This window comes from Oryctolagus cuniculus, chromosome 7 (assembly GCF_964237555.1).
Source record: "Oryctolagus cuniculus chromosome 7, mOryCun1.1, whole genome shotgun sequence".
Taxonomy (NCBI): domain Eukaryota; kingdom Metazoa; phylum Chordata; class Mammalia; order Lagomorpha; family Leporidae; genus Oryctolagus; species Oryctolagus cuniculus.
Window position 1 is genome coordinate 15,945,267 of NC_091438.1, and position 13,457 is coordinate 15,958,723.

Sequence of the window (13,457 nt, forward strand, 5' to 3'; positions counted from 1 at the left end):
GGTGCTACATATTGGTTATAAAAAAAAAGACAGAAGCTGTGTGCATGTGTGGGCACTGATTTTATGCCTATTTTATTTGATTAAGGCAAGATATATACTGTCCAGTTCATAGAATTTATTTCTAACCTTTCTCTTTGTCATGCACCAATATATCCTAGACTAGATGACACCTCAGGGTCATCATTTTAATGTTTTTAAGCCTGAGAATTCTAACTCCAGCATTTCATTAAGTAATTGGTACGGATGTACAACTGATTATTTACTGTGTTCTTTGGGAGAGAGGATTATGATTTAGACTTCTTGATTATTTGCTTATATACCACGCTCTCCTCCTAACCCCATACAAGTTCCTAGCAGAATAGTAAGCAGTCACTAGAGATTTTGAATTTTTTCAACCTCCAGTGCTGTGAACTTGACTTGTTTAGGGTTGAAGAGAAATCTGAAACACATTGAAAGGACAAAGGATTAGAAAGGCCTTCCTACTTTCTATCTAGATCAGCACGTTCAAGAGGTTGATGATATGTATCACTGAGAGATGTAATTTGTGTGTAATGTGTGTGTATGTGTGTGTGTGTGAGAGAGAGAGAGAGAAAGAGAGAGAGATTATATCTGAGTGTTGTTCAGTTACATATTTACTTATGCTGTTTTTTTTTTTTTTTTAAATATGGAACGCTTCACGAATTTGCGTGTCATCCTTGCGCAGGGGCCATGCTAATCTTCTCTGTATCGTTCCAATTTTAGTATATGTGCTGCCGAAGCGAGCACACTTATGCTGTTTTTTAAAACTAAAAATTTCAGATCTACTCTCACATTTGTTCTTCTGAAGGCAAAAACAATCCTGTTGGCATAAACATCAAGATTAGAAAAATCAGATAAAAAGGATTAATATTTAATTCAGAGGATAAAAAGACATTCACTAGAAGCCAGCAATTGTATTGTAATATGATGCTTTTTGTAAAGTCTTTGCATCTTCCTATTGAGAGTAGTTATATTTGAACATAGCATTCACCCTTCATTCACTTGCTATGTTTCTTCTTTCATTCATTTATTGCTTATTTATTAAGAAATATGTATGTTGTCTCTTATGCCATAACATAAAAGAAGGAGGTATAAATATATCCGGTGAAATTGTGGTAGACAATGTCAGTACCTGGACCCTGACGCTTAGATATCATGAACATCACTGCTATGTGTTCTGATGATGGGACTTCATCTGTGCTGGAGATCAGCTCTGCTAAATTAATCTTCTCAAGCAGGCAGGAAGTGATAAGAAATTAACACCCCTCTAGTTTCACATTTATGTTATGGTTTTACTTCTACTGTTGACTCTCAGGAGTTGATCTATAAATACCCTGGCTCCCTTTCACTATTATTGGGATTATAGAGAGCCATTTATGTGGTGCATTAATAAGTCTCTGCAGTTTGGGCCTTCTTGGCCATGCTAGTAAGTATCCTAAATGTCATATTGCTTTCTTGTATTGGATATTGGGTCCCCACGCCTCTTCTCTATGGGTGCAGGTAAATTTCTTTCACTAGTATTCTAACCTCAAGGCATTGTCATGGGAGAAACAAACCAGTACTTGCTATCATGTAAAATGATACTCCATTCTAGTGCATATGAAAATAAAGATATATGACTCCTGCAAAAGAAATCATCTGAAACACTTGCAAATCTATTTCTAGACATAATGAACCAATATCTTTGGTAGAGAAGCTTTGATATCTGTACTTGCAATTTGCTCTCTAGTTGATTTCCATGCTCACTCAAGTTTGAGAACCATTAACCTTTTGGTTGTCAAAGCATTCCACATTCAGAAGTATGGAACAAGATCCCTACCTTACATATTTTACAAAAATCAATTCAAAATGGATCAAAGAACATTGGGGAAACATGACAAATCATTGGCATAGGCAAAGATTTCGTGGAAAAGACTCCAGAAGCTGACATAATCAAAGCCAAATTAACAAATGGTATTACTTCCAGCTAAAAAGCTTCTGCACTGCAAAGAAAACACTCAGTAACTGTGAACAGGCAACTGACAGAATGAGAAAAAACATTTGCAAACTCACTACTGATACTGATACTGATTAATATCCATAATGTATAAAGAGGCCAAGAAACTCAACAATGAAACAAATAATCCAGTGTGTTTTGAAATGGGCAAAGGACTTGAACAGTAGTTTTTCAAAGAAGAAGATTCAAATGGCCAACAGACACATGAAAGAATGCTCAGGATGATTAGATAGCAGGGGAATGCAGATCAAAACCGTAAGGAGGTTTCACCTCACCCCAGTCAGAATGGCTCTCATAGAGAAATCAACAAACAATAACTACAGGCAAGGAAGTGTGGGAAAGGATACCCTAACCCACTGTTGGTGAGAGTGTAAAATAGTGCAGCCATCTGAAAATAGGTCTACCTTATGACCCAGCCATCCAATTCCTGGAATTTACCAAAATGAAATGAAATCAATGTGTATAAGAGTTATTTGTATGCCTACCTTTATTGTAGATCAATTTACAATAGATAAGATAGAGAATCAACCTGGATGCCCATCAGCTGAAGACTAGATAAAGAAATTATGGGATTTGTACACCATGGTATACTACACAGTGGTTAAAAAAATGAAATTCTGTCTTTTGCTACAAAATGGATGTAATTTGAAACCATGATACTTAGTGAAATAAGCCAGTTCCAAAAAGATAAATACCATGTTTCCCCTGATCTATGGTAACTAATAGAGTACAAAAAATGTAGGGGCCAGCACTGTGGCACAGCAGGTAAAGTCACCACCTGCAGTGCCAGCATCCATATGGGTGCTGGTTCAAGTCCCAGTTGCTCCACTTCTGATCCAGCTTGCTGCTATGGCCTGGGGAAGCAGTAGAAGATGACCCAAGTCCTTATGCCTCTGCACTGCATGGGAGACCCAGAAGAAGCTCCTGGCTCCTGGCTTTAGATTGGCGCAGCTCTGGCCATTGTAGCCAATTGGGGAGTGAACCATCAGATAGAAGATCTTTCTCTCCCTCTCTCTCTCTCTCTGCCTCTCTTTTTCTTTCTGTGTAACTCTTTCATAAATAAATAAATCTTTAAAATGTAATGTATATGAATGAAATTGACATTTTGAGTTTTGATTATTGTTTATAGACCTTGTCTCTATGGTTGAGGAACAGTGTTTTTATTCTTCTTGCTAGTCATTGAATTCTTTACTTAATGGAGTATTAAGCTTATGATTATAAAATAAACTGAAACTATGTCATTATAAAAATTAAAAGAATAAAAGGAAGGTGTTGGGAAGGTCGGAGCATGGGAGGTAGGGAGGCTGCAGTGGGGAGTATCATTCTGCCCTAAATCTGTGTATATGAAATACATGAAATTTGGTCATCTAATATAAATAAAAATATTTTAAAAAGTAAATTTTTCACAAATTTATGTAATGAAAAAAGTGATTCACACTTCAAAAACTTAATTTAAAATATCCTGAAAGATAACACTACTTGCAATAACCATTCTTCTTAGTAAATATGTATTTTTTTAATTCTCCATGATGGCTCTATCCCATTCTTGTCACATGTCTATTTGGAATTTAATTCAGACTCCACATCCCAAAGGAAAGTTCATTTTTCATTTCTCTCTTTATAAAAAGATCAAAAAAAATCAGAAACTGATAACAAAAGTATAGAAATTTAGTTTAGTGTGTTGGCCTCAAAGTTGTGATTGATACTGCATGCATTATTAATATCCGCCAGTGTCATAATTGCTGTTATTTATTACAGATTAATTTTTTAAAGATGTATTTATTTATTTGAAACTCAGAGTTATTTGGGCCGTGCACCCGCATGGGAGACCAGGAGGAAGCACCTGGCTCCTGGCTTCGGATCGGCGCAGCGTGCCAGTCGCAAAGCACTGGCCATAGCAGCCACTTGGGGGGTGAACCAATGGAAAAAGGAAGACCTTTCACTCTGTCTCTCTCTCTCTCTCATTGCCTAACTCTGCCTGTCATAAAGAAAGAAAGAAAGAAAGAAAGAAAGAAAGAAAGAAAGAAAGAAAGAAAGAAAGAAAGAAAGAAAGAAGGAGAGAGAGAAAGAGAGAAAGAGAGAGTTACATAGAGAGAGGAGAGGCAGAGGCAGAAAGAGAGAAAAAGTCTTCTGTCCGATGGTTCACTCCACCAGTTGTCCACAATGGCCGGAGCTGAGCTGATCCAAAGCCAGGAGCCAGGAGCTTTTTCCAGGTCTCCCATATGGGTGCAGGGGCCCAAGGATTTGGGCCAGGTGCTACTGCTTTTCCAGGCATAGCAGAGAGCTGGACTGGAAATGGAGCAGCCAGGTCTCGAATTGGCACCCATATGGGATGCTGGTGCTTCAGGCCAGGACGTTAACCCACTGAGCCACAGCGCCGGCCTCAATAGGTTAATTTTTTAAATGACTGTTACTTCACTTTTTTAAAGATTTATTAATTTATTTTAAAGTCACAGTTAGAGAAAGAGAGAAGAAGAGGGAAAGTCAGAGTGAGATTGTCCATCTGCTGGTTCACTCCTCAAATGGCTGTAATGGCTGGATTTGAGCTGATCTGAAACCAGGAGCCAGGAGGTTCGTCCTGGTCTCCTGTGTGGGTGCAGGGTCCCAGAGACTTGGACCACCTTCTACTGCTTTGTCAGGTACAGTAGCAGGGAACTGGATTAGAAGTGGTGGAGCAGCCAGCCCTGCAGGCAGCAGCTCAACTGGCTATACCACAACACCAGCCCCTGTTACTTCACTTTTAACTCTCCAAAGACAAGGATGCCTTAGAATCCATAAAGAATCAGGAAATGTGTCGAATTTGAATGAGGTTAATATTTGTCTATTGCTGTTTTAAAAGTGTTGAGTTCATGGATATCAATGATGTTACCATTTAGACAAAGTGGATTTTTGGTGTGCTGTGACTTACTAACTGAAGTAAAGTATATAAGTTTCTGTCAAACATTTAATTCAATTAGTACACTGAAAAATATTTGAATTTTCACCAGATTTAATACTAAATTAAAAGTGTTTGAACTCAGGACCCTTTCTTTTCCCATTACACAGTTTTAATGATTATTCAACTTTTAATTAAAGGTTTGAGCAAATTATATTCTTAATGAGTATTGCAATTATTAAGATTAATCATAACTGTAATAGCTTTTAAATTAACACAGTCTTTCGCTTAACAAATCTTTGTGCAATAGGGCAAGAAATAATTACACTTTATTTTTCTTAAATGTGTTAGTAATTAACATTTTTAATTTTGTATCTGAAAAAAATGCCTTGATTCAAATATAAAAGGAAATTAATGAAGATTGCAGTTTGTAATTTAAACTGAAGTCACAGGATATACCTATTAGTTGTTAAAACTAGATTTTTCCTTAAGGTTTTTGAACATACTTTCTTGTGATTTTTAAAGATGATAAGATTTTCCTGATGCCATAACGTTCAGAGTATGTTCAAGAAACTGATGTGTAAAACTCTGAAATAAAGTAAACTAAGGTTGAGAAGTACAAATAAAAGCAAAAAAATATATAGATGTAGACAGGTCAAATATTGGGAATCTAGAACCGAGGTTACTCTAATCAAAGGAGGATTGGGCTTTGATTTTTTGCAGTAGATTAGAAACTAAGTAAAATGCTCATACTTTGGGCCTGCCAAAGGTTTTAATAAGAAGGTGTGAGAAATAAAGACTCAATAGAATCAGATATGGTAGATACAAGTTAAATGACTGGCAAGATAATGAAGATTTTTAGTGGAGACAGAGGCAGGTAAAGAAAAAAATGTGAAAAAGTTCAGGTACTTGTATCAGCAATCCAGACCACTTGAGTTAGTGGAATTCTCTGTAAATCTTGTAAGAACATATTCTTTCACTTTCACTTCAGGTCTAAATGGAAATCTCAGAATGTATGTACTATCAACAAAAAGGATTCACAAAGAATACAAGAATAAATTCAGACGTAAAAGTTTTATTCAGGTATGCTCCATTTTCTCTTTGTCAATCCATGTCAATGAATGTGTTTTGATAAAAGAATGATTTTTTCATTGCAGAAAATCTGCAGTTGTAGAAAATTGCAATGTTGTAAAGAAGCTTGGGCTGAATCATGAGAAGCAATGTGGAGAGAGTCTTGGAGGATTGCGTTTGTCTTGGACATACCAGCTGAAGACAACAGTATTAGCCAACAACACATGGAGCAAGAGAACCACTAGCCAGATTTCAAGAAAAATGAAGTTCCAAAAAAATGATAAATTGTTTTTTGGGGTGGTTTGGTACATGGCAATGAAAGACTGAAACAAGCCATGACCGAGACTTAATGGCAAACTTTATTCTTTCTTCCTTAAAAAAATAAATAAAACCAAAATCATCTATTAATATAGTTTTGACTATTCCCCCTTTAACTCTTAGTTTCTTTTTTATGAAAAAAATAAAATCTGAAAGTGTAGTAGTATTTTACTGCTACAAATACATATGCCATGAACATTTTTATCATTTTGTCAACAAAATTTATTTCATTAGTGAATGTATACTAAATATAAAAATACAATAAAAATGGTCAATTCTTTTAATCAATAAGATTTATGTTATAATGTTTAGTTTGATCAGTTATATAATTTCTGTTATATTACCTGTAACAGGCAACATGTGACTGTGAAGATAACCTTATTTTTTCACAAAATATGATTATATGCCAACTGCTATTTTAGGAAGTCTTATTGTTAATTATTACAGAATTTCATAGGGTTAGGAAATATTTTAATTTTAGGCATTAAAAAGGCTACCAAAATGTTTTCTGTTTGCCAGTATATGTCCCCCTAGAAAACTTGGAGCAATCCATGACTCTATCCCTAGAAGGTTTTTGCTTGCCTTCCCTCTGTTCCGCAGTGAGAACTCTAACCCTAGCAACATCACACATTTCCTCTTTTGCTCATTTGATAAGGTTAACACTTCAGATCCTCCTATTCAGATGCCACCTATTGATTTTCTAATCCACTGTCATTTTCAAGGCTGTATCATTTAGTTTAGAGTTCTAACCTGATAGTTATTTTCTTTCAGATCTTAAATAATATTTTGCTATCATCTTCAGGCTGCCAACATTTTTTGTTTGCATTGACCTGTCAGAATTACTTTTGTTCCTTTGAAGGTAATATATCTTTTTGTTAGTATCTTGCTGCCTTCTTGTATTTCTCTTTGTCGGATTTTACAGTTTTACTTTGATAGTTCTACAAGTGGATTTCTTTGGATTTATCCCACTTAGAGTTTGTACAGTCCCTTGAATTTGAGTTCTATTTTTTGTCTTTCATCAGTTTTAGAAAATTCTTGGCCATTTTATCTCCCAAGAGAGTTTCTGCCTTGTATTTTTCTTTTCTCCTCCGTGACTCCAATTACACTAAGTCAGACCTTTCATCATTTGTCCTGTATCTATTATGCTCTTGAAAGTACATTTCAACCTTTGCATCTCAACCCTTACCATCTGGATGGCTTCTACTGATTCAATGATCCTTCTTTTTGGGGATCTTGTCTGATGTTACATCTCTAGTGTTTTGATACCAGTTGTTGTAGTCTTCCATTTTATAATTTCTACTAGTTGCTTATAATTTATATACATATGTATATATACCTATTTATATGTATTTTCTACTTGTTTTTTTTTTCCTTTTTGTGTGAAAATATCTGTCACATCTCTGAGAACTGCAACTTTTGGATCGCCTCTAAGTAGGATTCTACAGTTTGCTACTTTGCTTTCTTTCCTTTTTTATTCTTCCATCTCCTGGATTGGTAGTTTTTTGAACTTATTATGGCTTTTTTAAATTAAAATAAATTAAAAATAAAAAAAAATTAAAAAGAAATTGATATTCCAGATATAGTTATCTTCTACTAGAAAATATTATGTCACACTGCTAGAACAGGTACATACTAATTCATTTCATTTCATGTGGTAGTTGAGTTTGATCAAACCAAGGTTTTCCATTTTGCAAAGGCAAACATGTTTCCAATTCGTTCTTATTCTTATTTTTTAGCACCGCAAGATCCAATGTGAGTGGGTGTGAATGTATGTATACGTGTGTATTTATGTGGTATTTGTCAATGTGTAGTGGGCTCTACAACACTTTTTCTTTTTCTACCTGATACTGTGAAACTCCTGGAATCTCTTTTCTTCATCCTAATTTACTAGCAATTACTTTCTCTTGATGTTAAATCTGTTAATGCAATGCCACTTTATAAGCCAATAAATGCCTTGACTTTTAAAAGTGCTTTCAAAATTTGGGCTTGCTTAAAAGTTTTTCCTTCACTCTAATTTGTTAGTCTTCACTGACTTGGTAACCCAAAAAATTCAGCTTTGATATTCCTTTTCCACAACGTTGTGGAAAGTTAATCTCTGTTTACTGTGTGTGAAGTTGATATCTTGAAATCTGATTATTGTTTCTAACCCTTGTCTATACTCGTAAAGAGTAGTGCTCTTTCTACATTCTGCTTGCATTCTTTATATAATGGAGTATTACACCTGTGCTTATAAGGTAAATTGGATGTTATCACAAAAATTAAGAAGGAAGGAAGGAGGAGGGAGGGAGTGTGGGAAGTGTCATTATGTGCTTAAAGTTGTGTATATGAAATATATGGAATCTGTTCTCTTTATATGAATAAGAAAATTTTTAAAATATAGCCACCACTTTCTGTTTGGATTATTAGTTTCATCCTTATAATAGTAAGTTTTTTATGGGGAAATACATCCAATAATTTGAGTTTGCTTCTATATTTTATCCTCTTTGTGATTCTCCCTTCTCAAGCCCTAAATGTTTTGATGTACTCTGGAGTCCTCAAAGACTCAATTTGTTTTTCTTCTTTTCACTTATTCATGTTTATGTTTATTCTTAATGGGGATTCAATGCACAAAAAGCTAATGTACCACTAACTACCAGTTATTCTCAATTTTTAAAATTAATTTCAGGTACTTAATTCTATGTCTACAGTTTGAATTTTATTACTAACTTCCATAGCATTGCAGTAAGGCTTTTTACGTTTTGTCTTATTTTCACATTCACTTTTCCAAATATACTAGTATAAATAGGGGAAATTTGTCTCAGAAAGACCAATTGACTTAACTGCTACATCAAATTAAGTAAATGATGATGCTATTGTGATAACAAAGTTTGGGGTATGGGGAATATTTACGGTAATCCAAATTACCTTCTGTTTATGTTTCCTTGGATTCCTCCCACTTTTTAGTTTTAGAAAAACTTCACACATTTCCTAATATGAAAAAGTAAAAATTTGAAGGCATCTTTTGCTCATGCTGCTATGTGGTCTCAGAGAAGGCAAAAATGAAGAAACAGAGAATCCTACTATTTGTTTCAGTTGGGTGGTGTTGAGAAACTTTGTCAAAGGATAGGCACAAAGAAGGGGCAGTTGCTGTTTGTTGTCTGTCGATGTGACTAGAGGATGTGGTCCTTTAATAGCTGTAGTGAAACTGCCTTTCCAGTTGTTATGAGAAAGGGAGAAAAATAATACTAACACAAAAAGTCCCTAAAGGGATTTTCAAATCACAGAAAAATTTTACGTTCACACTTCTATAATACTTTGCCTGCTTTGCCTGTTATTTTCACTTCAACTCAGATTTCATCTATTTGGGCAGTGTTACCTTCAGGGAGTCCATACAAGCCGAAATGCAAAAAAAAAAAAAAAAAAAGGAGTACACTGCCAGAAATATTCTCACTGGTTTCTGCAATTACCTCCTTTTAATAATCCATTTATTAGTGGTTAAATTTTAGTTCCCTGTGTTCCAATGTCACTACTTGAGAAGAGCATTTATTTATTTATTTATTTTTTTTTTTTGGACAGGCAGAGTGGACAGTGAGAGAGAGAGACAGAGAAAAAGGTCTTCCTTTTGCCGTTGGTTCACCCTCCAATGGCAACCGCGGCCAGTGCACTGTGGCCAGCACACTGCACTGATCCGAAGGCAGGAGCCAGGTGCTTATCCTGGTCTCCCATGGGGTGTAGGGCCCAAGCACTTGGGCCATCCTCCACTGCACTCCCGGGCCACAGCAGAGAGCTGGCCTGGAAGAGGGGCAACTGGGACAGAATCTGGTGCCCCGACCGGGACTAGAACCCGGTGTGCTGGTGCCGCAAGGCAGAGGATTAGCCTATTGAGCCACGGCGTTGGCAAGAGCATTTTACTTTTTATGGGCAGGAAAAATCATGCCAACAAAAGTATAAACATTCTATGTATAATTATGAACGACCTTGCAGGAGTAAGCCAACACATTCTGCAGAATTGATTGCCAGAAAGGAGTTGGTATTGAGTCCAATAAAGTGAAAAGGAACTTTGTGAATAAAGGGAGCTTTAAGGGTGGGAAGGTGATCAGTGAGAGAGGGAGGAGGGCCAAGTAGATTAAACTAAAGTCACAGTGATATGACTGCGCCAGACTGTTCACACTGCTTTTGAAACTAAAATTTGATTCCCAAAAAATGACAGATGTTGCAACGTTGGCCAATTAAGAGACAAAAACCTGTAATAATATTATGCTCTTCTGACTATATAACAGTTACTTGAACACAAGTCAGATCATCAAATACTATCCAACATGTATAGGCAATTTGTTACTAAATAAAAGAAAATATTAAATAAAGGTAGCAGTAGGAAAAATAGATGTATATATTAAAATTTATAGGATCAGTCCAAGTTATTTTTACTTTGTGAAAAGCAAAGAGGCATAACGTTGTGTAATATGTAATACTTATAATTTTATTCCCTTTTTAACCAAGTGAACTGTTATTTAAATATTGTTAAAACCAATTTAAAACCTTAGAAGTAAAGAGTTTTAAAAGCCACTCATGAACTCAATAAAAGATCGCACTCTGTGATTTTGTTTCACATATCTCCCAACTAGTCTTTTTTTCTCACATATTTCATACACACACAGGCATGCATATGAGAACACACATACAAGTGCATGTTATAACAAGTTTCTCATTTACTGGATTTCCCAAAACCAAACAGTACCAAAAGTGTAAAAACATTTATTTCTGTTTCTATTTTTTTTCTTCTTTATTCCCTAAACCCTACATTGATTCTTCAGAAATCCTCATTAAAAATGTGTTTGAGAGATGTGAGAAATAAACTGTCTGATATTGTTTTTACTTAGGGTTCAATTAAAATGCATTGCATTCAAAATGCAGAATGGCAAGAATGATTGAAACAATGAGTTCTAGAAAATTAACAATTTTTAGATTCAGAAAGAAGTCTAGAGTTCATCTCCTCCAACCCTCTCTTTTTTTTGGAAATCATAGCCAAGACAAAGGCTTTTGTAACTTGCCTACATCCCCATGATTTCCCATAGAGGAGGAATAACTAACAATATCGTTTCCTTTAGACCAGAAATCATTACAGTCTTCAGCCATACTCAGAAATTTAGGTGAGAGAGTGTGTGTGTGTCTGTGTGTGTGTTGCTACATAAATCAAATTTCAAATGACGATTTTTTATACCTTTATCATCAATTATATTTTCTTTCAATAATTATAATTTCAAATCAATAAATTCTATTCTCTGTATCTAGCCAAATTTCAGTAACATTATAACACCGTCAACCAGCTTTATATAGAAGTTATGCTGAATTAGAGTAAATACAGGAGTCTTTTTACTTACTGAATATAGATCCCTGGATGTCCTTCCAGTCCACGGCGGGGGTGACCATCTCTGTCATGGACATCGACGAGGCGCCCTACTTCCCCTCCAACCACCAGCTGATCCGCCTGGAGGAGGGCGTGCCCCCGGCACCGTGCTCACCACCTTTCCCGCCGTGGACCCCGACCGCTTCATGCAGCAGGCAGTGAGATACTCGGAGCTGTCAGACCCGGCAAACTGGCTGCACATCAGCACGGCCGCCGTGCTGGACCGCGAGTCCCTGTACATCAGCAACAACGTCTACAAGGCCGCCTTCCTGGCAGCTGACAATGGGATCCCCGCAGCCAGCGGCACCGGGACCCTGCAGTTCTATCTCATCGACATCAATGACAGCGCCCCAGAGCTGCTGCCCAAGGAGGTGCAGATCTGCGGGAAGCCCAACCTGAACGCCATCAACATCACGGCCGCTGACGCCGACCCCAACATCGGCCCCTACGTCTTCGAGCTGCCCTTCGTCCCGGCCGCCGTGCGCAAGAACTGGACCATCACGCGCCTGAACGGTGACTATGCTCAGCTCAGCTTGCACGTCCTCTACCTGGACGCCGGGATGTACAACGTCCCCATCATCGTCACAGACTCCGGGAACCCCCGCTGTCCAACATGTCCATCATCAAGGTCCAGGTGTGCCCGTGTGACGAGAACAGGGACTGCACCGCCACTGGTCTGTTGGCAGCGGCTGGTCTGTGCACAGGCGCCACTGCGGCCACCCTCCTCTGCACCGTCATCCTGCTGACCATGGTCCTGCTGTTTGTGGATGAAGTGGCGGGAGAAGGAGCGCCAAGTGAAGCAGCTGCTCATAGAACCCGAGGACGACGTGCGCGACAACATCCTGGAGTAGGATGAGGTGGGCGGTGGTGAAGAGGACCAGGACTATGATCTCAGCCAGCTGCAGCAGCCCAAGGTCACAGAGCCCGCCCTGAGCAAGGCCCCCGCGTGTGGCGAGTGGACGAGCGGCCCGTGGGTGCCAAGCCCCAGTACCCGGCCAGGCCCATTGTGCCCCACCGAGGGGACATGGACAATTCATCAGTGAGGGGCTCCAGACAGCGGACAAGGACCCCACTGCACCCCCATACGACTCCCTGCTGGCAGCGAGAACGACCCCACTGCACCCCCATAGGACTCCCTGCTGGCAGCGGACAAGGACCCCACTGGACCCCCATACGACTCCCTGTTGATCTTCCACTACGAGCTCCATGCAGGCTCCGTCAGCTCCCTCAACTCGTCCAGCTCCGAGGACCAAGACTACGATTACCTCAACGACTGGGGGCCAGGTTCAAGAAGCGGGCCGACCTGTACAGCGGTGGCGACCAGGACTAGCAGGCCTCACGCTGCAGATGGCAGCAGGCGGATGCCCCTCCCCGCCCCCGCCAGGCCCCACAGTGAGCCAGAGGCACTGTCTTAACTTGAATTCCTTAGAGCAGAAGCGCTGTTTAAAAAAAAAGAAAAGGCAGAACCGCGGCTTACTTGACTAATCCTCCGCCTGCAGCACAGGCACCCCAGGTTCTAGTCCCGGTTGGAGCACCGGATTCTGTCCCTGTTGCCCCTCTTCCAGTCCAGCTCTCTGCTGTGGCCTGGGAAGGCAGTGAAGGATGGCCCACGTGCTTGGGCCCTGCACCCCATGGGAGAACAGGAAAAGCACCTGGCTCCTGGCTTCGTATCAGTGCAGTGCGCCGGCCACAGCAGCCATTGGAAGGTGAACCAACGGAAAAAAAGGAAGACCTTTCTCTATCTTTCTCTCACTGTCCACTCTGCCTGTCAAAAAAATAAAAATAAAAATAAA

At 38.7% G+C, this 13,457-nt stretch overlaps 1 non-coding gene and 2 pseudogenes across 1 annotated transcript; 2 read left to right on the forward strand and 1 right to left on the reverse strand.

The window, feature by feature from the left end:
• LOC138850340 (sorting nexin-7-like) overlaps positions 1 to 13,457 on the forward strand; it is a 415,797-nt pseudogene that overhangs the window by 59,592 nt on the left and 342,748 nt on the right.
• Positions 659 to 765, reverse strand: LOC138850754 (U6 spliceosomal RNA). The gene has a single exon (XR_011390934.1). It is a non-coding gene; the product is annotated as a U6 spliceosomal RNA (small nuclear RNA).
• LOC127485971 (cadherin-4-like) lies at positions 11,656 to 12,994 on the forward strand (annotated as a pseudogene).